The sequence below is a fragment of the Canis lupus genome, chromosome 4, assembly GCF_011100685.1.
Source record: "Canis lupus familiaris isolate Mischka breed German Shepherd chromosome 4, alternate assembly UU_Cfam_GSD_1.0, whole genome shotgun sequence".
Taxonomy (NCBI): Eukaryota; Metazoa; Chordata; class Mammalia; order Carnivora; family Canidae; genus Canis; species Canis lupus.
In genome coordinates, this window is record NC_049225.1 from 28,843,263 (window position 1) to 28,870,882 (window position 27,620).

The 27,620-nt window shown below is 51.0% G+C and overlaps 1 long non-coding RNA gene across 1 annotated transcript in view; it reads left to right on the forward strand.

Moving 5' to 3' along the window:
• The window catches only part of LOC102154968, a 233,542-nt gene that overhangs the window by 42,222 nt on the left and 163,700 nt on the right, over positions 1 to 27,620 (forward strand). Inside the window, exon 4 of the long non-coding RNA XR_005358015.1 lies at positions 2,025 to 2,163. This is a non-coding gene — a long non-coding RNA (uncharacterized LOC102154968). The remainder of the gene's footprint in view (positions 1 to 2,024; positions 2,164 to 27,620) is intronic.

Below are 27,620 nucleotides of genomic sequence, written 5' to 3' on the forward strand. Positions count from 1 at the left end.
TGGCCCAGTTGCTTGAATATCTGATTCTTGGTTTTGGCCTAGGTCATGATCTCAGGGTCGTGGATCTCATGATCTCAGGATCTCAGCCCCATGTCCAGCTTCACACTCAGTAGGGAGTCTGCTTGAGATTCTCTCTCTCCCTCTCCCTCTGCCCGTCCCCCAGCTCAAGCGCATGTGTGTGCTCTCTCTCTGTCAGATAAATAGATAATAAATAAATCTTTTTTTATTTTATTTTTATTTTATTTTATTTTTTTATTTTTTATTTATGATAGGCACACAGTGAGAGAGAGAGAGAGAGAGGCAGAGACACAGGCAGAGGGAGAAGCAGGCTCCATGCACCGGGAGCCCGACGTGGGATTCGATCCCGGGTCTCCAGGATCGCGCCCTGGGCCAAAGGCAGGCGCTAAACCGCTGCGCCACCCAGGGATCCCTAAATAAATCTTTAAAATAAAATATCTGTGTTCTTTTAGTGATAGTCGATTGGTTTACTAGGAGTTTATCTGCACTGTAGACTACTATATAGGCATCAAACACAAAGATGTAGCAGAGTTAAGGATATGAAGAGGTGCTCAAGCTGTGTTATGTGAAAAGAAAACAAGATTTCTTTCAAAAAAGAAACAGCATATATTTCTATTTTTGCAAAAATACATATCTACATAAATAGATAATGTATACTACAGAGGAAAAAGCCTGGAAAATTTACACAAGATAACAGTTCTCAATGATGATGGGATAAAGGGTAATTTAGGAAAAATTTCTTATTCTTTCTCAAATTGTTTCAAACCTTATACATTACTTTTGTAATAAAAATTTTTTAAAATAGGCATTATTTTAAAAAGGAAACAAAACCAAATATCACGAAGGCCAAGTCTCTTCAGGACTCGGGAAGGACCTGCTAACTCCAGGGCCTGGGTAGTCTTCTCTGGAGAGGCTAGGGGGAAGAAGGAGCTCCAGCAGGCCATCAGCATGGAGAAGAAGGGGTTTCTTATTCCCAAGGGAAAGATATGGCTCCATAAGTCACCCATCCTCCTCATTCCCACTGCTCCCTCCACTGAAAGAGACAGGGGACTCCAAGCATGACCATGGCTGAGGTCATGCTGGCATTTCCTCCAGGCAGCCCTCCCTGAATGGTCTGTCATTGCCCCTTGCCTGCTGTGATCTACTGGGCCAAGCATCCTGTACCTCTTCTCAGGGAAGCTGCTTTCTCATTTTGGAACAACATAGTAGCCAAAAGGACATTGCCCCCACTTGTCCAGCTTATCCCGTATCAGGCATTATGTTAACTGCCCTTATCAGTAACTTCAGCAAGTCATCCTGACAATATCAGGAAGAAGTTGGTAGTGATATTATATTGGTTTTAAATGAGGGAAACTGAGGCTCAGAAAGGCTCAACATTTACTGGAGGTCACAGAGCCAATTGAGCTCAAAGCCAGAATTCCAACCATAGTCTCTCTGGTCTGAGTGCCTTTCTGACTTTGTGGCAGGGTCTCCAAAGATCACAGGTGAGCTTCTTCTTCCTGGAGGGCTGTGTGTGTGTGTGTGTGTGCGTGTGCATAAACACATGTACTAGGTGAGGAGGGGAAGGGGGGTGGTTACTGGATGTTCGTGTGCCAGACCCTGTGTCAGAACTCGTGCTCTCTTTTGGCAAGCCCAAGTGGTTTATCCTAATGACATTCCCATTTACCTTGGAGGCCTGGCCAGCGAAATGATTCTCCGAAGGGTGAACTGGGATTCCAATCTGGGATGGTCTGACCTGCTCCTCACCCCAGTGTCCTGCCACACTTCTGATCTTCCCTGGCTACTGACAGACGTTTTGTAGGGCTGGGGCAGGTGTGGCAAACTGATGCAAACGAGGGCCAAATGCAGCCTGCTGCCCGTTTTGGGTAGGCTTCTGAGCTAAGAATTGTTTTTACATTTCTGATGGATTGTAAAAAAAAAAAAAAAAAAAAAATCAAAGAAAAATATGTGACAGAGAAATACATGGCTGACAAAGCCTCACATATTTACCTCTTGGCCCTTTACAGAACGTTTGTGGATGTCTGGCCTAGGATCCTGAGATTCACGGAGAATTCTTTGGGCCTGTGTCCTCATTGTCCACCCTTGGCAGTCTCAGTGTCATACCTGAGCAGGGGCTGTGTACCAAAAGCACTGGCTGTGGTACAGGTAAGCATTTTATTTTTGTTTTTTAATAATAATAATAATAATAATAATAATAATAATACCTGGGACATCTGGGTAGCTCATCTGGTTAAATGTTCAACTCTTGGTTTCAGCTCAGGTCATGATCTCAGGGTGGTGAGGCTGAGCCCCAAATGGGCTCTATCCTGAGGGTGGAGTCTCCTTAAGACTCGCTCTCTCCCCTCTCACTCTCCCTTTCTAACTCAAATAAATAAATCTTGAAAAAAAAAAAGAGAAAATCTTCCCCAAATATTGTATTTGGAAAATTCCAAACCGACAGAAAAATAAAAGGCAATATATAGTGAGCATCCATATACCACCACCCAGATCTGCCGTTGTCATTTTACATCATTGCTGAATCTGTCCATCTTGCCCATACCTCCACCATCCACCAATCTCAATCTCTTACTCGTAGGTATTTTCAAGTAAGTTTGCAGACATTTAGTACAGTTGTGTTTTTTTCTTCACTTTGGAAATCTTAAAATATTTACAAAAGCAGACACAACAGTATAAGGAAGTCCCATGTACCCATCACCGCCATCCACCAACTGTCAACATTTTGCTAAATTTTGTTTTAGCTCTTCCCTCACCCACTTTTTTCCCTTGAGTTGTTTACAACAGACAACGCGTTTCACTTAAATACAATTCCTCATATCTCTAACACAGAGGGATTCAGTTATTCTTATTTTTTAAAATATTTTTTATTGGATTCGATTTGCCAACATATAGTATAACACCCAGTGCTCATCCCGTCAAGTGCCCCCTTCAGTGCCTGTCACCCAGTCACCCCATCCCTCCGCCCACCTCCCCTTCCATTACCCCTTATTCCTTTCCCAGAGTTAGACGTCCACAGAGGGATTTAATACATTACCATTTAACAAAATTGTGAATACCTATTTCTTGTCAGTGTGCCTTGATCATCTTGAAAAAGTCTTCTTACCTTTGCTTTGAGTCAGGATCCAAATGATACTACCCATACTGGGTGGTTCGTTCCAGACACGTGATTATATCCCAGGCTAATTATTTTGGCAAGAGGACAGCATAGGTGGTGCATGGACTTCTTATACCTGGTCATGCAGCCTACGCTGTCTGGCCCCGTTCTTAGTGGTGCCAAGACGGTGCCAGGCTGCTGCCTCTAGTGTAAGGTCTACTCCTGTGCAACCGTCACAGAACTGTGACCGTGTCCTAGGTGCTTCCATTAATGCGCCTTGCAAAATGGTGACTCTCCTAATTGATTCATCTCCCCCTTCCGCGCAGATACTAGTTGGCAGAAGGTCTCCTATCAGCAGCAGTCTGGGAGGTGGCCCCAGCACAAACACCCGAGTTTGGGGGCTCTGGGACGGGGTGGACCAGAGAAAGGAGGCCTGGAAATGCTCCCTGGAGGAGATAGCCCTGTCCTGAAAGCAGACTAGGGGAGGGGATGTGGGGGAGGGGATGTGGAGGAAGGGGATGTGGAGGACGGGGTGGCCGCCAGGCGGGGCACCCAGGGCTGGGGAGGCCGAGCGCGGACGAGGGCAGTGGGGTCGCGGGGGGGTTGGGGGCTGGGCGGGCGGGGTGGCCCGTGCAGCCATTGTCTGCGCCCTGCGCTGCGTTGGCAGCAGAAGGTGACATCTGGTGACTGATGGCCAAGGCTGTGTGCGAGCTCCTTCCTCCCGCCGTGCCCGGGGGCTGCTGCTGTGCGGGCCTCCACCCCAGTGGGCCTCCCCTCTGCCGGCCTCCCCTCCACTGGCCTCCGCTCCCCAGGTCTGCCCCTCACCGGCCTCCCCTCCCCGGGCCTCACCCCCTGAGGGCCTCCCCTACCCGGGCCTCCCCTCCCCGGGCCTCACTCCCCGTGGGTCTCCCCTCCACGGGCCTACCCCAGCTGGCCTCCCCTCCACGGCCTCCCCTCCCCAGGCCTCCCCTCTGCCAGCCTCCCTTACGCAAACCTCCTCTCCCCGGGCCTCCCTTCCCCGAGCCTCCCCTCTGCCGGCCTCCCCTCCACCAGCTTCCCCTCTGCCGGCCTCCCCGGGAGGGGCCTTCCCTCTGCTGGCCTCCCCCTCCCCGGGCCTCCCTTCCCCGAGCCTCCCCTCTGCCGGCCTCCCCTCCCCGGGCCTCCCTTCCGCCGGTCGCCCCCCTGACGACCTCCTCCACCCCCCCCCCCCCCCCCCCCCCCCCCGCAAGGCCCTGGCCGCCGCCGCCTCCCCTCTACCACCCCCACCCTGTGCGCGTGCATGTGTGTGCGCGCACCCCTGCCGCCGCGGGTGTGGGCTTGACCCCCGCCGGCCGCCCACCCCCGCCCCGGAACCTGCGGCTGGAGCTGGGAGCTCGGTGCGTGCGAACACCGCCCGACTGGAGCCCACGGGCACGTGCGCGGACACCTAAGTGCGCGCTCACGCCAACCCCCGCGCACCGTGTGAGCGCACATGCTGTGCCTGTGCTTGTTGTCGCGCGTTCGCAAAGGCCCGGGCGAGGACTGCGCACACGTGCTCACGCACCATGGCCTGTTCGGTGCTGCAGCCGTGCCCTGCTTACACGCTCGTCTGTGGGAACACGCAGGGCCATGCCCATGTGCACTCGGGCACAGCCAGGTCCCGTCCTTGGGTCCTTGGCCTCATCCAAATCCTAGACCTGATCCAGGGCGCGCAGGGTGATCCCTGGATCCTGATCCAAGCCACCTCGCGTTTACACTGTCAGTTTGTTATCTACATTTGAGAACCTGGAGATTTCACGTGGAGATCTGCACCTCTCTCTACCTTCTCTTGCAAAATTGGAAGCAGGCCAGTGGAGGCCTGTTCCCGGCTGGCCAAACTGGGCGGGGGCGGGGCCTGCGCAGCAGCAGCCCCTCCCGCCCATGCTTGAAGCTCGCCCCCCACCCTCTCAGGGACCTCAGCCTGTCCCCCAGATGGCAAGCACTGGCTCCCTGGAGCCTTTGTCAGCTAGCCAGGAGTTCCAGCCTGGACCCCCAGCCCTGCCTTTGGGGCCTGATCAGGGAGTGGGGAGCCCTTGGTTCCAACTAGCCTGATAGGCATAGTGAGGAGCCCCTCCCCTCCTTAGGGTGTTGGCATGTGCTGCGGCCATGGGGAGACTCTCTGAGATCTGCATGGTACCTTCTGGCCATAAGGACCATTCATCGTACTGGGAGCTCTGGGAGTGGGGTGCCACCCCCTTACGCTTGAGAAGATGGTAGGCTGGGAGTGCTGTGTAGTCAGAAAGTGCAGAAAGGGTGCATCCATCCCCGGCTGGGGTGGGTGGGAGCAGAGTCCCTCTGTGGCTCTCCCTCTGCGGATGAGGAGGTAGAGAAGGTACTGGGAGGTAGTGGTCTCTCCCTCGTGCCTCCTGAAGCTGTCCTCTGCCTGCCTCTGGGACATCTCTCTCCCTGAGGCTGTGATCAGGCTCTCTGGCTCCCCGAAGCTCTGCCCCCCCCCCCCCCCCCCATGGAAGCCTGGGTTCCAGAGAAAGAGGCCGGTTCCTGAAGGTTCCGGAGGTATCTGTCTAGTGCCAGGTTCTGGCTAAACCAGCAAATGGCAGCCCACGGGGGGCACCGGTCAGCCCCGATGACTGCCAGCCAGACCTGCCCCCAGCATCGCCTCATCCACCCAGGGGCTCTGGCAACCTCTGTGGGCCTGCACCTCTTCCCGTGGTTCACCTGAGCCTCCGGTCCACTCACTCTTCTCCACCTGGAGTCTGCAGCTCTTAACTCCCACCGTGTCTGAAGCCAGCCCATCAAGTGGGATGACAAACTGGCTGTGGCCTGAGCTCAGCTCCCAGCTCTCCTACTTCTTGCTGTGTGACTCTGGGCAAGGAGTCTAACCTCTCTGTGCCTCTTTCCTCCTCTGTAACCCGGGGACAGTAACAATACCCGCCTCGAGGATTGCTGGATGAGGACTCATTGAGGAAACCCATGCGGAGTGCTGATTTTGGTGCCCGTCACTGAACAAGTGCTGCGTAAACACGGGCACTTACCAACTTGGCTCCCACGCCTGTTCTTCCTGCTGTTCTCCCGGCCTTGTTGGTTTCTACTTTCACTCGCACAAGCCTGGGTCCTGAGACTCACATCCGCTCTCCTCTTGCATCTTTCCCACACTCCTCACCACCAATCTGACCTCCCAAATCTTTCTGGAATGTGTGCTCTCTCCTCCACCTGGGCTGCCTCTGCTCTACTTTGGTCTGGTGTCACCCCTGGCCTGCGGGGCTGTGCTCCCTGTCCCCTACCCCCGACCATGCGTGGTTGAAGAGACGGGCCGTGGGTGGGTCTAGAGTGGAGGGTTAGGAAGTGAAGCCGGAGTGCGCTGTCTCATGATGCTGAGGAGCGGCGGTTCCTGCAGCCCCAGTCCAGCGCATGCGCTTTCTCTCCTCCATGCCTTTGCTCCAACTGTGTCCTCCGCCTGGAAGCCCCTTCCTCCCAGCTCCAGCTCCGCTTTTCTGTCCTGAGCTTACCTGTCCTGCCTCTCCCTCCCATCCTCCCTTCCTGTTCCCTTAGTTAGCTCTCATCGGTCCTCCTTGTGTGGCTCTGAGGTTCCTCTTACTTGGTTTGTTTTATTTCTGTTTACATGTCACCTGGATCAGTGCTTCTCAAATGTTACTGTGCATACGAACCTCTCAGAGATCTCGTCCAAGTGCAGATTTGATTCAGCAGATGTGGGATGAGGCCTGAATGTCTGCATTTCTGGCCAGTTCCCTGATACATGCTGATGCTGCTGGTCCCAGGCCACATTTTGAATAACAAGAACTTAGTGAATCCCTAGAGGGCAGTGGCTTATACACAATTCATCCTGGTGTCCTTGGTACTTAGTGGAGAGCTTGGCAAGTAGAGAACCAAATAAATGCTTGCTGAAGTGGAGAAATGAATGAGTGAATGCGTCTCATGCAGATGAGAGGGTGTTGGGAAGTCTTCTGGAGGAGTTAGTGTCTGAGTTGAACTCTCAGGGAGGGGTAGGAGGTAGCTGGGGAAAGAGGACCCTGGTAGATTGAGATATTTCAGGTGAAGCCAGGGCTTAGGCACAGAGATGTGCAAAAGTGTGGGTGTGGGATGGCTGGGAAGGCTTGAAGCCCAGGAAGGTGGGAGAGGCCGGGTCACTAATGGCCAGGGGTGCTATGCTGGGGGTATGGTGGCCTCTGTTTTATTCTGGAGCTTCTGGGGATTGACATGATCTAATCTGTGAGCTGCTCCTGCAGGAGGATAGGATTAGGTAACAGAGAGGAGATGCAAGAGTAAGCAGTCACTCAGGGGGCTCCCTAGGCATTTGTGTGGGACTCAGGCCCTGGCAGTGAAGATGGGGTTAAGGGCATGGAGTAAAGAGGAACTGAGGAGGAAGAATGGATAGGACCTGGTGGCTGATTGGAAAAGAGGGTGAGGGAAAGCCTCTGTCTTCTGCGGGAGTGAGATGGAGGGAGCCTGGGGGAATGGTCATGCTGTTGGCAGTGGCTGGAGTACGAGGGAGGAGCTGGCATAGGGAGAAGATGAGGAGTTTAATTTCAATGCTGCCTGGGTGTGAAGTGCCCATGGGGTGTCCGTGGCATCTGTGTCAGGAGCTCCTGAGAGAGACCAGGGCTGAAAATGACAGTACAGGAGGTATCGGCTGACAGATGCTCATTGAAGTTTTGGGAGAGAATGAGCTCATTCAGGGAAATCCTACAGTTAGGAGAGAGGAAGGCAGAGGAGGGACCCTGGAGGAAAACTATTCATTTAAAGAGCAAGAATTAATGACAACCTGTTAGAGATCAAAATGGGAATAGAAAACATTTATAATAGCAACAAAAAAGATTAAAAAAAAAACCCCTAAGAATAAACGTAACAAGAGATGTGCAAAATCTAAGTGGAAAAAGCATTAAAATGCTTCCAAGGGACAAAAAAGCATTTGAATAATGTTTTTGGATAGGAAGACTAACATCATAAAATTGCCTGTCCTATCTCGGATAATTTAGAATTTAATAAGCTTCTCCATAAAAGTGAAGACTTTGTTGTTATTTAGACTAACTGATTCTCGAGTTCCTGTGGGAAAATCAGCAAGTGTTGAGCACCACTTCTCTGTAGATGTTTCTGGATGAGCAGAAGCAGTGACCACCTTTGTTCCAGACTGTCTCCTCCGGGCTGTTTGCATAGTGAACACGCTTGGTAAGTAGAGACAGTGTTTCCCTCTGGAGAAAAACACAGGTTTGTTTCCTGTCTGGTGTAATAATGATACTGTCTCCCTCTGGGGCAAAGCCCAGGCGGGCTTATGCTCCTTGTAAAAGGTTCGGGCTCCCCAGACTCAAGAAGGTTGTGACCCAGCTCGCCCACGTGAGGGTATCCCCTGGATTTCTTCGTGTCACCCTGTGGGAACTGGGGCTTGTAGAACTGTCACAAACGCTGATACTCTGGCTGTTGCTGTTGTCAAGAGTAACAGAGTCCTTTGTCCCTGACCCTAAAGCCTCAGATCTTTTGCCAGCATCCAGGAAACGAGGCAGGTTAACTTCTTGGCTTGCAAGAAGACTAAAAACTCACTCAGACTCTTTATAGTCCTTGACGGCATTAATAGCCTTAACATTTTTGAGGAAGAATAGTAAAGGGGCACCTGGGTGGCTCAGTTGGTGAAGCATCCGACTCTTGATTTCGGCTCAGGTCATGATCTCAGCGTCCTGGGATGGAGCCCTGTGTCAGGCTCCGTGCTGGGCATGGAGCCTGCTTAAGATTCTCTCCCCCCACTCGCCCCTCTCCTGCCTCTAAAAAAAATAGTAAAGAGGGAGAACCATCTGTATCAGAAATTAAACTGTACTGTGAGGCTCTATTATATAAAACAGTATGGTACTGGAAAACTCAGTGAAACAAAATATAATCCCAAAAACAATACATGAGAATTTGGTCTGAGGTAAATAGGGTATTTTGCACTGAGTAGGAAAATACGTTATTGAACAGATGGGGTTGGGACAACTGGAGAAACATCTGGGAAAAAAAAATTGGATCCATACCCCATATTTTATAGTAGAATAAATTCCATATGAAACAACGATGTAAATGTAACAAAATGAAGCCTTGAAAGTACCAGAAGCATGAGAGAATTTTAAAAGTTCCTAAGCACGATGCCGTAAAAGAAAAGACTGATCATTTTAACTGTGAGAACAACACTTCTGCATGGCAAAGGCCAACACGGGCCAAGTCAAAAGACACACTTGGAAAGTATTTGTGACTCCAGTGACAAGAGCTTATCTCCCTCTTTTATAAAGAATGTCCACAAATCGGTATGAAACAGATCAACAACATGAAAGAAAGACGGACAAGATGCAAAGACTTACTGAAACCTAAAAAAAAAAAAAAGATGATGCCCCATTATTCCTAATAGCAGAAATATAATTAAAGCTTCGCTAAGACATTGTTTCATCTCTCAGTTTGGTTAAAATAAAAACATTTGATAGCACGCTGTCTGCAGAATCAGACCCTCCATGCACATCATCACTGCTGAGGTGAGTGGAGATGGTGAGGCTCAGTGCGGGGGATCAGGGCAAGATCTTCTGACGCTGACACCTGCTTTTGGCCTCACCACTTCTGAGGATTTGTGTGGAAAGATCCCCACAGGTGGACAGCGATGCACGTAAGGTGATTACAACATTGCATCATCACGGTGAGCTCCGTGACATGGTTTGCAATAGCAAAAGATGGAAAGCAACCCCAAAAGGCACCCGAAGGGAGATGATAAAATTAACCGGGCACATGCATGCAGAAGTGTGCTAGAGGTGGAAGAGAGGACAAAGAAGTTTGTGATGTGCTGATATGAAAGACCTTCGAGATATACGGTCGTGAAGAAAACAAGGGAAGTTTTGATGCATGTAGAATGCTGCCGTTCTTGTGGCGAAAAAGTATGGTGTGTGTTTGTGTGGGGGAGAATTTGTAGTTGTCTGCATGTTTATGTGTAATAATATATGAAAAACTGGTAATATTGGTTGCCTCTGGGGTTGGGAGTCTTGTGGTTAAGAGGCAGGAGTGAGAAAGGAAATTCTTCACTGTACACACTTTTACAGCTTTTGAAAGTCAAAAACATATTACTTCCATCCGCTCCTGCAAAAAATAACAAAGAGTGTGGACAGAAGATATGGTGGCGATGATGGAGACTAAGAATAAGCCGTCTGATGCTAGAGAGGAAGCCAGGTGAGGGCAGCCTGGAGGAGCCAGGTAAGGAGAACATTTTGAGAAAGACGCAGTGGCTTGTGGCGTGAAATGCCACAAAGACATTAAGGGTTTAGGTAAAGACTTGGAGATGCATGGCTGATGTATTCAAAAGAAAACACCTGGTATTAGGAGGTTGTGGAGACATTGGAACCCTTGTGACCTGTTGGTGGGAATGTGGAATATGCAGCCACTGGGGAAATAGTATGTTTCCTCAAATAATTACAAGTAGAATTACTGTATGGTTCAACAATGCCACTTCTGGCCATATACCCTGAAGAACTGAAAGCGGGATCTCAGAGAGCTCTGAGCACACCCATGTTCTTAGCAGCATGGATCACAAGAACCCAAAGGTGGAAGCAACCCAGGGGCCTATTGATGATGAATGGATGAGTGAAATATAGCATAGAAACACACACCGGAATTAGTAATTCAGCCTTAAAAAGGTAGGAAATTCCGACATATCTTGCAACATGGATGGATGTTGGGGACATTATGTTCGGTGCAATAAGCAAATCACATAATGACAAACACTGGATGATTCCACTTATTAAGTCTGAAGCATTTAGAGTCATCAAAGTCACAGAGACCGCCACTGGTGTTGCCGAGGCTAGAGGGCCGGGGCGGGGGGGGGGTGGGGGTGGGCGGGGGTGTGGGGCGGGGAACAGGGAGTTAGTATTTATTGGGAACAGAATTTCAGTTTTGCAAGATGAAAAGAGTTTTGAAGATGGATGGTTGCACAACAATGTGAATGGATTTAATGCCACTAAACTGTACACTTAAAAATGGTTAAGATGGTTGATTTTATGCTATGGGTATTTTACCACAGTAAAAAAAAAAAAAAATCGCAAACTGGAAAGAAGGGGCTGCAGTTAGGATTTCCGGGTAGCAGAAGTAGGCCAGTTGGAGAGTGTGGCTGGAGATGTGGGTGGCTGGCATGGAGAGGAGGAGGAGAAGGTTGCTGCGGGGTGAGGTTAAGGAACTGAGCATCCGTAGTGTTGGGTGGGACATCTGTGCGGAAACTCAAGTCCCCAGGGTGAGGTCTGGGTGGAGAGGAGGGCTGTGACCCCAGTGCCAACGTCTTCGATGATCCTGGGCCGGGGCTGGAAGACTGGCAGGGGGGCTCAGAGAGGGTTGAAGGGGTGGTCTTGGAGCTAGATGGCACGAGCCTCATATGGGGTGAGTGGTGATGTGGAGTGAGAGAAAGGACCCTGATCCCAGCTTGTGGCGTGTGTGTGAGGGTGGGATTGCCATCTTCCCTGGCCAGGGCTCTGGGAGCAGTGTCCTCCGCCCGGGTGGGGGACCAGGTCTGGCTCTGTCCTCGAGGCACCTCCTTTGGTGCTGGTGTGGCTGTGCAGCTTGGCTTGGGCAGTGAGGACAGACTGCAGGAGGCGGGTTGGAGAGATCTAGAATGATTCTAGGTTTGCCGCGCTCCGTGGTGAGCTTCTGAGCGGTCATTCTGGTGCAAGCAAGCCACCTCAAGTCATGGTCTAGCAGGCGGCGTTGGCTAAGAGAACAGGACTTTGGTTCACCTGGGAGCGGAAATGGTGAGGAGGAGGGCCGTACTCTGGAGGCCAGGCCTCCTGCAGCCCGTCTGGAACATCCACCAGCCCAAGAGGGGCAGTATTCCTGTGCCCAAACCCCCCACCAGCCTAGACGGTAAACTTGGGGGGAAGCAAGCAGAAATAGGGTGCTCGTGTGTGTATGTGCCAGAGCTGGGGTGAGTGGAGGGGGGAGGGATGTGCGACTCGCTGCCTCAACGTTCTGGAGGAAAGGGCCCATCTTTGTGACAGCCAGAAGTGTGACAGAAAGGTCAGAAGGCCATGAGCTTGCCCACACGGATTCAGAAACAGAAGTTGCCATTCTCTTTATCTAAAAATGGCAAATTTTCTCATCAGGAAGGAAATTGAAAACAAAAAAGAGCGAGGAGCACTTTAGCATGAATTTTTGAGGGTGAGACCTCCGTGGTAGGTCTCTGTCAAGCCTGCCTGACCACATCTGACTGTTCTGGTCTCCCCAAATCCTTCTCTTGTTTTCTACCCTGGCGTGTAAATCCCAGCAGGCTCCAGAGGTTTGGCCTTTCTGAGGGCAAGTGAGGGCACGTCTCAGTCCAGGTCTATTGTTGGAAGTAATGGAAACTGACCTGACTTAACTTCAGCAAGGAAGAAAATTCTTTGGAAAGAATCTGGTTTATCTCATGAAGGCAAGTGCAGCCAGACCTCTGGAGGCACGGGGTGTAGGAGTCAACATTGCCAAAGCCCAGAGCGTGTTTCATGGGTCACTAGCCCTGGCAGATGCCTGAGGAGATGAAGTGCTCTGTGGTCCAATGAGTTTGGGGAATGCCACACGTCTTTTGCTCAAGGCACGCTGGCATATTAAAGGCTCTGATAAGTCCTGCAGCAAGAACGCTTATTTAATTAGCCAAGCACTTCCCCCAAATATTTGCAAAGTATAGTTGCTAACGGCATGACCGAGGAAGTCACCCTGGCCCTCATCCTGTCGTGATGGAGCAGACTTTGCCATGCAGAGGGGTATGCTAGAGAGGTTGTATGTCTAGTGATCAAGAGTGTGGACCACCTGACTTTGAATCTTTCCAGCTGTTCCTTCCTTCCTTGCTGTGAATACTAGACTAGACTGATGAGGGCAGGGGGTAGATCCTAAGGCACAGTATCTAGGTGACACATGCAGGTCTTCTCGCTTCCTTCTCTTCTTCAGCCTGGAGAAGGGCAGGCACATAGGTGTCATCTTCTATTTCCATGGGGATCACTAGGGTTGGAGGCTGCAGATAGGTTTCAATGAAGATCAAATGAGTTAAAAACAACTGTGTGATCCCAAAGAAAGAACTAGTGTCTAATTCCACCACATTCTTGCTAAGCACTTTGGGCAAGTGATTTCACCTCTCTGAAGCTTGGCTACTGACAGTAATAGCTCTTGAGCTTGTAGTGAGAACGATCTGAGCTAATCATGCCTGCACACTCTCTGGTTCATAGTAAGGGCTAAAAATGTTTAGCTATTTATTATTATATTGTTATTGTTGTTATTATTATTATTATTTTACTATGGATTGAACACACTTCCTGCCATAAACTTGACAGAGTCTGGGGGAGCTCATGGTCCTGTCTAACCACCACTTACTAGTGTTCACTCCTGGTGGAGACTGAGATATGAAGATGAATCTGGAAGTTTGGCCTCATCTCCAGTCTTCTGGGGTAGATGAAGTTAAGATAGAACTACCGAGGGATTGTAAGAACGTGGTGCTGTGACAGCCCACAGGAAGAGCACCTAGCTTGGACCCAGGGACGTGGAGGTAGGCTGTTGCAGACTAAAGGCAGGATGAAGGTGCCTGACCTCCTTGGGTGGCCCAGGCAGTTCAGTGTGGCTAGGAAATAATGTGAGAATGGGTGGCGTTGAAGATGTTGGCAGGGACCAGCTGGGGGAGGGCCTTGGATGCCAGACCAAGGAGCTGGGATGTTTTCCTGTGGGTGCCAGGGAGCTAAAAAGGTGTTTCAATCTAGAGAGTATCATGGCAGGTGTGTGGGTAGGAAGCTCCTTCTGGCAGCTTGGAGATTGGTTGGAGAGGCACAAGACCAGAGGCCAAGAGACCAGATGGGGAGCTGGTTATGGAAACTTAGCGGGGTTGGGGAAATTCTTGGTGAGGGTGACTTGTTGATGCCACCAATTGAGTTGGTGGTAATTGGTGCTGATTTAGAGGGAGGGGCCTGAGCTTGAGTCATGTTGAGTGGAGGACCATGCGGGCAATCCCAGACACAAGCACAGCAGGCAGCTGGATATATGGGTCTGGAGATTTAGATCTGGGAGTCACCAGTATTTCAATGGAAACTGAATCCATAGGAGTATATGAGGTTGTTCAAAGAGGGTTGGCATCAAGGCAGCCCTGGGAGCTGGACCCTGAGGGAAAGCAGAGAAGAGAATCCTCCTGCAAGAGCACAGGTTCTGCAGGCACTTAGTCCACATTTCTCACAAATTCGAGTTCCCAAAGTAGCTGCTTTCCCTCCTCCAGGGAAAGCTCCTCTACCCTCAAATCCTGACAGTTTATCTTAAACCTGGGCCATTAGGGATTAGTCCCCAGCAGGAGAAAACTCACGGTGCCAAGCTCTTTAGGCTTACCTCGTCATCACTAGGCTTTGCCCGTGCTCCCGGACCAGTTTTCCCATCCCTATAATGGAGAGAGAACTGGATTTTGTCTGCTGCTTCCATCACAAAGTTGCTGCTGTAGCATCAAGAAGATGGAGCCAGCCGAGTGGTAGCTGGGGGAAGTTGTCCAGATTGTCCTCATTTCTGGGGACTTGGCCAAACCCTCCTGTAAGTTGGGGAAGCTGAATGTTCATCCATTCCTTCCTTATAGACCTTCAATGAGAATGAAATGAGCTACGAATGCCAAGGTGATCTTGGAGGTAGAACTAAGGGTCACGGTGGGGAGCGGTAGAGGGAGTTACATGGAAGCAAGCATCCTTCCCAATATGAAGCATCTTCAGAAGCAATGTCTGAGGCAGGGTAGACCCCTTGTCTGTGGAGGTCATTGGTGGGCAACTCAGTCTCACTTTTCTGCTTCCACACTTTCCTGTCTATGCTGGGGGCTAGATGCCCGAGAACTACATTTCCAAGAATTCTTGCCACACATGCAGGTTCTGGATTAGATTCTTCTAATGAGAGGCAATTGCATGAGATCCAGAAGGTGGGAAAGAAGCAGAAGCCATACCATTGTCCCATCAGCTGTGGCAGGTGGATTGGTGGGCATTGGCAGATGTAAGATTTTATTTTCTTTTTCTTTTTTAAAGATTTTATGTATTTAGTTGATAAACAGGGAGAGAGAGAGAGAGTGAGCGCATAAGCAGGGGCAGGGGCAGAGGGAGAGGGAGAAGCAGGCTCTCTGCTGAGCAGGGAGCATAATGTGGGCTCGATCCCAGGGCCCATGACCTGAGCTGAAGGCAGATGCTTAACTGATGGAGCCACCCAGGTGCCCCAGACGTGAGATTTTAAAACAAGCTCAGAATTTTCCTGCGAGTCCACAACGTTGGTGGTGTCTGTGAACGTTGCAGCAGTTCCCACACATCTCACGATTTCTTTACTTCCTGAAAGTTTGCAGAGAACCTCTATTCTCTAAATATCTAATAACCTTCCTTTTTTAGCCATTCTAAAAGCATTATGAGCTCTCTATCGGTTAGCTTTTGCTGAATAACCAGACATTCAAAAAGTTAGTCATTTAAAATAAAGTAACATATTTAGCTCATAATGTTGTGGATCAGAATTTGGGCTGGGCTCAGCTGGGCAGTTCTTCTGGCCTTGGTTGGGCTCACTCATGGGTCGGAAGTCAGCGGCAAGATGGTCCATAGGCTGGACAGTCTAGAGCATCCTTGGCTGGGATGACTTGTCTGTCCTCCATGGGGGTCTCTCATCCTTGTACACATGGTGATGGTACAGGGCTCCAGGAGAGCAGTGGAAGGACACAAGGTTTCTTGGGTAGGTGGGAAAGTGGAGCGACATAACGTTTACTGTAGTCTGTTGACCAAACTAAGCTACAAGACTGGCCCCAATTCAAAGCACTTCACATGGCCACAGGGAGGGGAACAGTCATGGCCAATTTTGCAAACCACCTACCATGGCTTCTATGTCCTATTTTAAATCTCTTCCTTCTTGAAAGAGCTGGGAAATCTCTGTGTTCTCGAGTCAACCTGAACAGGTGTATGTGGCATTCTGCATTTCAGAAGGCACTCAGAAAGCAGAGGCAGATAGTAAGATTTGTATTAAGAGTGGGCATGGAGTTAAGGGTTTGGCTTTAAGTCTGGGCTGCACAGTTTACAACAAGTTGACATCAGGCCAATCTCTTTGCTGTTCAGAGACCTAAACCTTTTTCTCTCAAATGAAAATGGATAAATTTATGTGTGGCAATCAAATAAATAACTCCCAAGAAGAGTTTGAATGATAATGGTCATCACTTGCATTGGAATAACAGAGTAGTGTAAAATCTTTCATCCTAGGGGCTGGTGGAGCAGGGGCTGTAGAGCAAGAGCCCCCCTGATGGGAAGGATACAAGTCGGAGGGATGTTGGTCTCCACTTCTCTACCTTCTCAAGTACCGTGGTACGTTGTGGGACTTCGAAGTCAAGAATGATTGCCAGCCAAATCTTCCATCTGGGGCCTCTGTGTTGGAATGAATCCAGAGTTTGGAAAAGCCCTGGAATTGCTGGAGCCGGAACAAACTCCAGGGCTGGCACGAACCACCTCCCATCCACTGTTCCCATCTGCCCTCTTGGCTCTTGGCGCAGTGAGGTCCTGCTTGTTCTGGCCTGTGCCCTCCCTAAGCCTCATGGGCACAGCTGCTTGCAGGACCACTCCTCAGCTCCTTGTTGTGCCCCAACTCAAGCTGGACATGATTCACAGGGATAATGAGCTTGTAAATAAATTCCTGCTGCATCAGCTCATGAAGCTGAAGGTTAGGCTGGGGACGCAGAGCAGGGCAGGCGAGGAAACACACCCAGAGACTCGAAGGGCCCCCGTGGAGGCTACGGGAGTATAAGAGATTCTGTGAACCCACCACTGCCATGTCACACTGTCGCGCTGGACTGGGTACACTCTCAGAGCAGGGATCCTGCATCCCTGATCTTATACCCTCCCCTGCTTTCAGGATCTTGTTCTGCTAGAGACAGATTTGGGAGACCAGTATCCAGGGGCTGTGTATTCAGCAGAGCATAACTAGGGCAGCAAGCCCTGTGCGTGGCCTCTGAGGCTGGGGAATTTGTTCAGACTTGTTATGCGTTGCCAGTAGAGAGGGGCTGCAGGAAAATGAAAAATTTCAGAGCAATCCCAAAATAAAATGAGAAGTCCCAGAAGGAAGTGCACTTTCTGTCAGTGGAAATGTAGGCGAAGGGGTCAGGTGAGTCCTTGCAAACATCAAAGTGGGGGGAGTGGAGGACACCAGCTGAGGGACGAATGGGTGTCCTCAGAGACCCCTTCAAGCTCCCTGGGTCTGCGAGCCGTGGGAAGGACAATCTGCCCTGGTGTTTTGGCCGTGTCTGTTTCTGCTTAGAACCCTCCAGCAGCTTTTCATCACCCTTAGAATAAAATCCTGAAAACTTTCCCACATTATTAACAACTTCAATATTAGGTCAGACCATTCCTCATCCCCCCTTCCATTTTACTCTCCATTATTCACAACGCACCATGCCCCCTGCCTCTTTTTCTGAACCTCAGAAACTTGCCACAATAGTTAGGATAGACTGAGCCATGCTGCAGTAACAAGTAAGCCCCGAGACCTCTGTGATGCGGCCTCCCGTTGTTTGTTTCTTCTTTATGTCCTCACTGACATGGGCTCTTTTTCATCTGGCGACCCAGGGATCTGGGCTCCCTCCATTTCATGCTGCTGCTGTCACAGTCTGTAGCTTCCAAAGTGGCCAAGGTAGGAAATTCATTTGGCTCCAACGCAACCCTTGTCACTTGCACTCATGATTTGTTGGTTAGAACTAGTCACGTGGCCCCAACATAAATTCAAGGAGGGCTGAGCAAAGGAAAGGCACCTCTGCCACACTTGCCCGTGTCAGTCAGGGTTCTGAGTAGCAAGCAACAGAAAGAGATTTTGCGTGGTGTTAGCAGAAAAGAAATTTAGAACATTATGGAGTTCAGCGACTCTTTGGGATGGCCAGAAAACTGAGCTTGGCAGCTCTGCAGCTGGATGTCATGCCCCAAAGCATGCTGCAGAGCACCTCTGACATGCTGCTTTTGGGCCCAGATGCCATGGACATCCCCACCGACGGTGCTGGTTCATGGGACATGAGCCCTGTCACTGGAGCCCTAACCACAGGCACCCTCCCAAGTGTGACCGCACAGCTACTGCACTGGGAACATCCTTGCCAGCCTGCAGCTGGCACAGCCCATGCTTCTTTTGGTCACTCTCTCTGACTCAATGTCTGGGGTCAGTGGTTTTGATCGAGGAGCTTCTGTGAGCCAGGTGCTAGCTGCAAGGGGGGCTGATGAAAGAAAAATCTGATATTTTATGTTCTATAGAAGCAAGCCCTGGCTTGTAATAAGAGCTCCAAAGAAAGTGATGAGTACTTACTATGCTGTCTCTGGGCCTTTGCACTTGCTGCTTCCTTCCTTGGTCTGCAGGTGTCTCCCCAAGGGCCCTCAAAGTGGGTTCCTCTCTCAGATGCCACCCCTGATGGTCAAATCTTACACAGTCTCTGCCTTGCGATCTCATCCACCTGCTACATCCCTGGCTGCAAATGCCCTGGCTGTTCATTTGTTTGTTTAGGTTCTGTGTACTCATCAGGTGTTACAACACAGGACTGTCCTGGTGGTTTTGTGGTGCTTCCGGCGGGTTCACACACCAGCCCCCTTCGGACTCGGGGCCTGTGTGTTTTGGGGCAGAGAAGGGGCTGTTTCTTTACTTGACGAGATCATGAAACAACCCTGTGTGGGGCATTCCTGCGATAACGGACCCTGATGCTCTTTCTACCCTCTCACCTTTGTCTCTCTGACTGCGGTTGTATCCCAGAGAGAGTGGGATGGCATGTGGGACTAAGGCAGAGTGCAGAGCGTGTAACCTCAGGCGACAGGAAGACAGAGTTGAAGTTGCCAGCTGTGGGCAGACATTAAGATTTAAGGCGCAGAAGGAGGAGCAGTGGGCCTGCAGCAGGGAGGTTCCAGGAACACATTTGGTGTAAGACATGGTGCCTCCCTCTGCCTCCTTGTCCCCTGACTGCAGTGCCACCTCGAAGAAGGCTGTCATCCCCAAGTGCATGGAGGAGGCGTGAAGGTTATGCAGAGGTGGCTACCGCGGAGCTGGGGGTGCTGTGTTTGCTTTGACCATCTAAGTCTCATTTACTTTTCTTGGTGACAGAAAGCTGGAAGTGTGAAGGCTTTAAGGGGGTAAAAGCAAGACAGCAGGACACTGCCCCATGGGAATGGCTGGGGACTGCCCAGGGAGCTCCCCAAGCAGCATGTAGGCCCAGGGCTCTGCTTTGGGACCGGGCTGCGTCCTCTGGGGCTCTGCATCCGAGGGCAGCTGGGCCTCTTGGAAGGAGGTCTGTAGAAAGCAGTGTCCAGGCAGGGTCGAGAAGAGGGGTCACTGAGCAAGCACGCTGGACTCTTTGGGAGAGGACTTTGGTCCCTGAGTTCCAAAGCCTGTCCGCCCCGTGTAGCCCCAACCTGGAACCTGCTGCCTGGGTTTTGTGGGCTGCCTTTAGTCCTTTGGGATAAAGTTGGTGTTTTGGAAAGAGATGGAGATGGAGAAATCACGTAATGCTAGGCGATAGCAGGGGTCAGCGAACTTTGTAAAGAAAATGACCTTGGCTTTGTGGGCCGTGCAATTTCTCTTGCAGCTCCTCAGTTCTGAGGGTGCAGTGAGGCAGGTGGCCATAGGTGATACAGGTCAGTGAACGAGCAAGGCCGTGTGCCAATAAAACTTTATTTATGGGCACTGGAATGTGAATATCATATAATTTTCATGTGTCACAAAACATTCTTTGGTCCCCCCGCCTCTCAACCATTTAAAAATGTGCAAACCATTCTTAGGTTCCAGGCTGTACAGAAACAGAAGGGAGAGCTGGCCAGGGGGCTGGGTTTCACTGACCTTTGAACGAGATCATCTCTAAAGGCTGTTCCAGCCCTAGCTGTTCCATCTTGGTAGAGGAAGACACCGAGGGTCTGGGAGGTAAAGTGGGTTTGCCCCAGGTCGGCAAACACGGCTGGAAGGGAGTAGCAGCAGGCTGGACGCATTTCTGACTTCTTCCGCAGGACCTGGCACAGGGGGAGGTGCTCAGAGAGCCTTTGTTGAATGAATGAACGAATGACTGAATACGGAGCTTGAATAATGAGAAAATGGCAGGAATGATGCATTTCGGTTCATCGATGGGGTCGCCAGAAAACCTGCCAGGAGCTGCAGGATCGGACAGTGAGGAGAGGCGGGGGCCTCAGGCACTCTGGGGGCTGCTCAGTGTTGGAAAGAACATCAGTGATCAACTCCAGGACATTCTAAGTTCCCAGGAGGCAGGAAAGGGCGATAATGTGGTGACTTGGTCTTGAGGAGCAGATGCAGGGGTGCTGCAAGGTGCGTTACTCAGGGCCTGAGCACTGAAGCTCTCTTTATGGAGTTCAATTTTTTTTTTTTTAAGATTTTGTTTATTTATTCAAGAGAAACACAGAGAAGAGAGAGAGAGAAGCAGAGACACAGGCAGAGGGAGAAGCAGGCTCCATGCAGGGAGCCTGACGCAGGACTCGATCCCAGGACCCAAGGTTCATGCCCTGGGCTGAAGGCAGCTCTAAACCGCTGAGCCACCTGGGCTGCCCTCACTTTTTATTTTAATAAGTGGAAATCTTTAATGCTTGTGGGGGGCAGTTCACATCCCTGGGGGCTGCTCATTGTTCTCATAACTGAGGCTTAGCTCCAAGACAGGTTGAGTCTGATGGGGGCGAGGGGAGGAGGGTGGGCATTTCCCTTCCTCCTGGCCTGGTTTCCAAGGTGGGGAAAGAATGGCTGTTCCCAGTGTTGTGTACACATCAGGTGCTCAGTAAAAGTCTGGTAAACGGATGGCGCCCTCCCTGCAGCTGGTGCAGCACCCTGGCTTATACAGTAGGATATTTAAGGAACACGTGGTCTTAAATATCCATTTGCCCCCTAGTTGCTCGTGGACGTTTGAAATTTGTTTGGTAGGTGTACAGGTAGTGGTGAGGGATAAAGCTTCAAGAGTGGGCCCTCGCCGTGGACTGGGGCCCCCAGTGGCTGGGGCTCCCACAGGGTGTGTAGCAGCTTTCAGGGATGAGCTGGGAAAAAGAAAAAAACAGGGATGGGGGAGTGGGTGGGGGGGCAGGCAGTGTAGTGTCCTGAGAAGGTAGGGTCCAGTTGAATTTCTAACTAACCCAGCTGGCCGTGGCCCAGCAAGAAACTGAGGACAGTAGTATGTAACTATGGCTGCATAAGAACGTCCTCTCCTGGTGCTCGGTGAGTGCAGACGTGACCCCGCAACAGCCTCATGGTGCAAAAGGGCAGCCGGTACGCAAGCCCCTTTGACGCAGCGAGCTCCTTGCTTCTTGCAAGCCACGTGGACCACTGGACTGTGGGCCTGTGTCTTAGGAGTGAGGTGGTGCTGGGGGCCTGCGTGTGCCCCTTGTAGCCTCATCTCGTGTTCATTCTTGGCACTGCTTGTTCGCCAGCTCCATGGTTCCCGAGGGAGCACTCCCTTGAGCCCCGTCTGAGGTGCGGTGCTCACCGGCCTTCCAGCCAAACCCAGCCCTTGGGGATCTGGCCCAGTTCAAACCCATGCCCGGAAAACCCAGAATCAGCCCCCTGTGGTTACATTTCTGAAAGACCAGCTTTCCCTAGAAAAGATGACCTTGATTATTTTATTAGTGCATTAAATATGTGTATGAAGGACATGCATGGGGACAGGGGGATATATGGGAAATCTCTTTACCTTTTGCTCAGTTTTGCTGTGAACTTGAAATGGCTCTAAAAAATAAAGTCTATTAAAAAATGTGCATGAAGGTAAATGACTTTCTGGAGTATAAATTGAGTTTAATCCCCGCTCTGCCCCAACTCACTGTGTGACCTTGGGACAAATCGCCCGTTCGTTATGACAGTGCTTAGTGTTGGAAGCAGAGGCTGTGAGTGAACAGACCTGAGTCTGAATTTTGTCTTCCGTCTCCCAGATCCAAAGCCGTGGGCAGGTCTTGTTATTGTGTGTGTTTTAAATTCTCTAATCCTCTTAACTTCCTTAAGTGTAAAATGGAGGTGGTGATAGTGTCTGCTCACAGGACTGTAGGGCCATGTAAGCGTGTCATAGTAAAAGTAGCAAACATGTCATTGCAACTGGTGTGTTTGTGTATATTGTCCACCCAACTGGTGTGTTTGTGTGTTTGTTTTGCTTGTGCTGCTCCCGTTAATCCTTAGGACAGGCTGATACCATCATCTCTCCTGTTTTTACAGATGACAAAACTAAAGGATGTGGGGGGAGTAGCTTTCCCAAAGCCACAAGGCAGCTCCTGAGCAGTGGATCTGGGACTTAGGGCAAAGCCCCTCTGCCAAGGGCCTGGCCCAGAGAAATTCTCAGTGGCAGGTTCCTTCTCCGTGGAAGGAAGGGGTTGGGACTGATGAACACGGAAAGATCTAGATCGTTGTAATCCTCAATCCTCTCCTCCCGCCCCATGTCCACACACGTAATAGATGTTCTCTGTATGCCGGGCCTGTGGCGAGCACAGAAGCTGTTGAGGAACTAGCCTGCCTAGTTCCAAAGTACTGTATTTATTTATCTATTTATTCATGAGAAACAGAGAGAGAGAGAGAGAGAGAGAGAGAGAGAGATACAGGCAGAGGGAGAAGCAGGCTCCCTGCATGGAGCCTGATGTGGGACTCGATCCCAGGACCCCGGGATCACACCCTGAGGTGAAGGCAGACGCTCAGCCACTGAGCCACCCAGGGGTCCCTCCAAAGTACTTTAAAATACGTAACCAACCACTCTTTAAGATACATATTCTATTGTCTTTTATTTTACAATGATACATATTGATTATTGAAAATACAGGTTGAAGAAGAAAGATTACTCATAATCCCATTACTCAGATTAAAAAACCACTCTTCAGAGGCACCTGGGTGGTTCAGCCGGTTGAGTGTCTGGTCCCGGGGTCCCAGGATGGAGCCCTGCATCGGGCTCCTTGCTCAGCAGGAAGTCGGCTTCTTTCTCCCTCTCCCTCTGCCCGTCCCTCTGCTTGCTCTCTATCCCCCTCAAATAAATAAAAATAAATAAATAAAAACCACTGTTCAGTATTTTGTTGTAGAATCTTCAAGATTCTTCCCCTATACACACATATTTGAAACAAAAATGGACACTTAGGGTATATCTTGTTTTGTATACCCCAGATCAATATATAATGGATATCTTTTCACATTAATCTTTTCTCCCCTCACTCATTTTTAATGGTGATTTAGTTGTCCATTGTACGGATATTCTGTGATTTATTTAACCCATCCCCCATTGTGGGATGCTTAGGTTCATTCTAAGAAGTCACGATGTCGTTGAGAAGACAATCAAGCCTCTCGAAAACAGTTTCATAAATACACAGTTGGAACTTGCCAGGTGCAGAGTGACGGAGAAGCAGTAGAAGTTCTAGAGGGAGGGCATGAGCTGGGGAGCAGGGAGGCCTTAGGGGGTAGGGAATGTGGGAGCCAGGCCTTGAGGGAGAGGCTGGATTTCACCTGTGAAGAGAATGCATTCTTTTTTTTTTTTAAAGATTTTATTTATTCATGAGAGACACACAGAGAGAGAGAGGCAGAGACACAGGCAGAGGGAGAAGCCGGCTCCATGCAGGGAGCCTGACGCGGGACTCAATCCCAGGTCTCCAGGAACACATTCTGGGCCAAAGGCAGGTGCTAAACCACTGAGCCACCCGGGCATCCCAAGAGAATGCATTCTAAGGTAGGGTCTGACGCCAGCAAAGGTGCAGAGCGCGGGGGTGGGGGTAGGTGTTTAGTCCTCAGGAGAACTCCTGTAGGGGAACAGCTCTGGAGAAGGCTGGAGAAGGAGGCAGAGGCCTTAAGTGCAAGTCCAACAAGAATGAATTTCAACTCTTGGGCAATGGGGAGCCACAGAGAGTTTTTGCGCGTGGCTGACATGAGTAGGTTCTGTGTCACTCATCGTGCAAGCTGCTAGGGAGGGGATAGACCTGCAGGAGATGGTCTCGGAGGCAGGAAGATTTGTTAGAAGGTGGGGACAAGTCAGGAGAGGTGATGAGGCCTGAATCCCAGCAGCAACGAGATGAAGGGAATGGAGTGGATGTGTGTGGTTGCAGAGGGGCTGAGGGAGGACCCCCCCTCTGAGGGTGCCAGGCTCCTGGCTCACTGAGAGGGGTGCCTGCTGCCTCACACCTGCCGTCCAGGGGAGAGTTAATGGGTGCCTATGGGCGGGCTCATGGGACCTCCAGGGAGGCTGACTCATGAGAGCATCTGAGCCAGTTATTACAAATGCTGCAGAGAGAGAGAGAGAGAGAGAGAGAAAATAAAAAGCAGAGCAGTGGGAATTATCTGTGATCGAGAAGTTCCAGGCTGGCCTCCCATTTCAGATAGGCGGCCTTGGAAGGAGGGACCCGCTGCGTGGGGGGAGCAGGAGGGGCCCAGCAGAGGCAGTGACATTTCCAAGGCGAACTTGGCCACGTCTTCCCTGCAGGGTGCAGCTGGAGAGGGCTGGGTCTTTCCCAGAACAGCCCGGCTTTTCCAGTGCCACCCAGGGCACGCTCAGGGCGGGGCTGGGCTGCAATGCCGGCCCCAGGGAGGAGGCCAGGATGCGAGCTCTGCTTCTGTTTATTTAGACACCCGCCCAAGTCTTGAGCCTTCTGTTGCTTCCTTGGATATTTAGATTCCCTTTCTTTTTTTTTTTTTTTTAAGATTTTATTTATTTATTTGATAGAGAGAGAGTGCAGAAGCAGAGGGAACAGCAGGCATCGGGAGAGGGAGAAGCAGGGTCTCTGCTGAGCAGGGAGCCTGATGTGGGGCTCGATCCCAGGCCCCTGGGGTCCTGACCTGAGCCAAAGGCAGATGCTTAACCGACTGCGCCACCCAGGTGCCCTGGATATTTAGATTCTTAACATGTAGCAGTTGACTTCGTTTGCTAGAAGAGAGAAGCACAGAGGGTGGCCTCCATACCCAGGTCAACGGGGACACTTTCCCGGGAGGGAGCACAGGTATACCTGAGGGGCTGCGTGGTCCCCCTCCTGGGTGTAGGCTCCTGGGGGCTCTTCCCGTGGGGGTGGCCGAGTGAGTGCTGACCAGGGCTGATTGGGGCCCGTTCTCACCTTGCCTCGCTGTGACACTTGGCTGGATGGTTCCCCAGTTAGGGTCTTGGGGGTCTCACGCAGGTCCCTCGCTTGCCTGTAGGCAGATGGCTGCATCTCGTGTTGTTTCTGGTGTTTTCCAGCTCATAGTTTCTAGACGGGCATTTTTCCTCCAAGCCTTGAGTTTGGGTGATCAAAGCTCTTCCTGGTCATCAGAGCACAGGCCTTTCTCCCAGGAATATAAAACTTTGGGGGCCCCTGGGTGGCTCAGTGGTTGAGCATCTGCTTCTGGCTCAGGGTGTGATCCTGGGGTCCTGGGATCGAGTCCCACATCGGGCTCCTTGCATGGAGCCTGCTTCTCCCTCTGCTTGTGTCTCTGCCTCTCTCTCTCTCTCTCTGTGTGTCTCTCCTGAATAAATAAATAAAATCTTAAAAAAAAAAAAAACATAAAAAAAAAAACAAAAAAGAAAAAAAAAACCCACTTCACCCAGGTTAAGCCTGCTGCTCTAATCCAGATCCCCAAGGACAGAGTCTGTTCTCAGGGATGGGCGTTTTGTGCCACCTTTCCCTTTGGGGTTCTAGCTGGGGGTTGGTTCATGTGAGCCCTGATGTTGTATGGCGGCCAAATAAGCTGCATCAATAAGATGTGGCACCGGGTGTGGGGGAGACGAGGCTGTCCTCTGCTGGGGCCTGGGTAGGTCATAGTGTGGCAAGGACCCCACAGCTCAGCCTCACGGGCCATAGGCAGCTCCCTCTTGTTTTCACATTGAGACCACCCCTGTGGCTGACTTCCTGCTTTGGGGCCGAGGCTCCCAGCCACCAACCCACACGCTAGCAACGGGAGGCCGGCCTGAGACCAGGGATGGTCAGTCAGGTGTGGTGGTTCGGATGGAAGGCTTCCCCATCCCCGAGGGCCTGGAAAGGCTCCCGCCAAGCCTGGGGACCCAGAGGTGGACCCTGCAGAGGGTCCGCGGGCTCCCGGTGACACTGGAGGTCGTGCTCAGAGCCTGTGTGGAGGCTGCAGGGAGGAGGCATTTCCCAGGGAGGATGCCCCTCTCTCTTTGATCTGAACTCTCTCCTTTAAGAGTCAACATGTGTTTGTGGAGCATCAGCCGTGTGCCAGACACGGTGCTGAGGACCGGAACACAGAGGCACACGACGTGTGTCTGGTTATGCCGACGTGGGGCCCACCATGCAGGAGCAAGTCAGGACCCAAGGAGCCGAACAATGAAATAAATGCACATTGTTCTTAGTGCTTTGGAGGCAAATCCTGGGGTCTCCTAAGACAGGAGAACTCTGTCTTGGGCATTCTCTGAATGGAGTCAGGAAGACTTTGGGATGGAAGAGTGATGGTGAGACCCAAGGATGATGGGAGGTACCCAGGCAAAGCCTCACAGAGACGAAGAGCATAGATGATGGTACACAGGCATGCAGGTACCCAAGGAAGGTCGAGGGGTGGGTGGCATGAGGCAAAGAGGACATGGCAGGCTGGACTGAGCTCAGCAAGTATGCCAAGGCCGGGGAGCGGGAGGAGTGCTGCAGGGAGCAGGTGACAGAGGGACACCCTCAGGATGGATTTCCTTCTCCAAAGTGCTGGGGCTCAGTGCTTGCTCTCTGAGCAGCTACGAATTTGGATGACTCATGTAGGACAAAGAGCATCAGTGACAATCGTCTTTCCTGGAGACGATCCCCTGGAGTCAGCTTCCTTGGACTCAAGGAAGTCCCCAGACCTGCAGGAAAGCTTCGCATAGGCCTGAGCAGCAGGTGGCGGCTCTGGTGTCCTGAGCTGCATTGTGTCCCAGCCACCCCAGCTCACGGCCATGGAGGAGCTGTGAATGCGGCCTTATCTGGAAATCGGGTCTTTGTTGATGTGATCAAGTTAAGATGCGGTCGTGCTGGAGTAGGGTGGGTCCTAATCCCACATCCTTATAAGAAAAAGGAAGTTTGAACACAGACATGCACATGGAGAGGAAGGCCACGTGAAGATGGACACCGTGGTTGAGATTAAGCCGCCACGAGCCAAGGAAGGCCAGCAGCCACCAGAGGCCGGGAGAGTGGCCTGGAGTAGAGCCTTCCCTAGAGGGTTCAGAAGCGGTGTGACCCTGCCAACACCTTGATTTCGGACTTCTGGCCTCTAGAGTTGTGAGAAAAACATGTTTCCCTTATTGTAAGGAACCTTGTTTGTGGTTCTCTGCGATGGCAGCCCCAGGAAACTAATACCCCTGACCTAGGAAAGGGAGCCCAGGGCACTAAACTCATCCTATGTCCTGGGCCACCAACATCCCTCATCTTGTTTAGAAGTGTAGTTGGAGTTCCCACCACAATCTCCATTTTACAGAAGAAGAGCTGGACAGCCAGGCAGGTGACTGACCTACCAGAATGTCCACAGAGACACGATGACAAGTCTGGGATTTGAGCCCGGGTCCCGCTTGGTGCTCCTCTTTCTGTCCTGACTTGCAAGGAAGTCTTTGGATTGTTTGTGACCTTTTTACAAAATGCAATAAGGGGGCGGGGTGATGATGAGGAATAAGGGCTCTACAGAGGTG